A 1,557-nucleotide genomic window follows, 5' to 3' on the forward strand; every position below is an offset into this window, starting at 1 on the left:
CAACTGCTGAAATGCGACTCTGAGCGGAAGACGGTCCAAACAGAACGGCTGTGTTGAAGTAGCCGGCTGACGTCTTATGATGGGTGGGGATTGGGATTCACCGACCAATCATTGGTCAGAAAATATGTGGGTTCAGAGGCCCGCCCTTCTCATGACGACCTCACCCGGGCAACTCAGAGTAGCAACCTTACCTTATGTTGTGCTGTTTGGTTTCTTTTCAGATCACGGTGGCCTTGTTTGACCTCGCTGGCTTATATGAAATGACGGCGGCTTTATCCTGCTGAAATGCGACTCCGTGCGGAAGACGGTCCAAAAAGGAGAACATAAGAGAGGGTTGCTGTGTTGAAGTACCCATCTGATTGGTGGTTCCTGGGCATAACCACCAGTCATTGTTCAGATGTTTTGTGGTTTACAGAACTCCGCCCTGCTCATGACGTCACCCGGGTAGCTCAGAGTAGCAACCCTACCTTATGATGTCCTGCTTGGTTTCGCTTCCTCTCGGGTCGCCTTTCTTTCCCTCTCTGGCTCATTCATGTGAATGTCGTCAATTGTTTATTAAGGTCGGCGGTCAACTGCTGAAGTGCGACTCTTTGCGGAAGACGTTGTAAATAGGAGAACATAAGATAGGGTTGCTGCGTTGAAGTGCCCAGTTGACGTCATCTGATAGACGGGGCCTGGGCATAACCAATCATTGGACAGATATTTTGTGGATTTCAGAGCTCCGCTCTCATGACGTCACCCGGGAGCTAAGAATAGCAACCCTACCTTATGATGTCCTGTTTGGTTTCTCCTCCGCTCACGGTGGACTTTCTTGGCCTCGCTAGCTTATTCATGTGAGTGTTGTTGACTCATTGATAAGGTCGGTCAACTGCTGAAATGCGACTCTTGGCGGAAGACGATCCAAAAAGGAGAACATAAGGTAGGGTTGCTGCATTGAAGTAGCCGGCTTACGTCTTCTGATAGGTGGGTATTGGGAGTCACCGACCAATCATTGATCAGATAATATGTGGGTTCAGAGCCCGCCCTTCTCATGACGTCACCCGGGTAGCTCAGAGAAGCAACCCTACCTTATGTTGTGCTGTTTGCTTCCTCTTCCGATCACGGTGGCCTTCCTTGATTGATATCACTGGCTTATATGAAGTGACTGCGGCCTACCTTATGATGTCATGTTTGGTTCTCTTCCGCTCAAATTGCCTTTCTTGGCCTCGCTGGCTCATTCATGTGAATGAATATCGACTAAAGATATTCAACTGCTCGGTCAACTACTGAAATGCGACTATGTGTGGAAGACGGTCCAAATAGGAGAACATAAGGTAGGGTTGCTGCGTTGAAGTACCCGGATGACGTCATCTGATTGGTGGGGATTGAACATGACCAATCATTGGTCAGATGGTTTATAGGTACAAAATCCCGCCCTTCTCATGATGTCACTCGGGCAACTCAGAGTAGCAACCCTACCTTATGTTGTGCTGTTTAGTTCCTCTTCCGCTCACGGAGGCCTTTCTTGGGGTCGCTGGCTAGAAGACTCCATATGGTAATAATAATAGAAAAAAGAAA

Source organism: Panulirus ornatus, chromosome 58, assembly GCF_036320965.1.
Source record: "Panulirus ornatus isolate Po-2019 chromosome 58, ASM3632096v1, whole genome shotgun sequence".
NCBI lineage: Eukaryota > Metazoa > Arthropoda > Malacostraca > Decapoda > Palinuridae > Panulirus > Panulirus ornatus.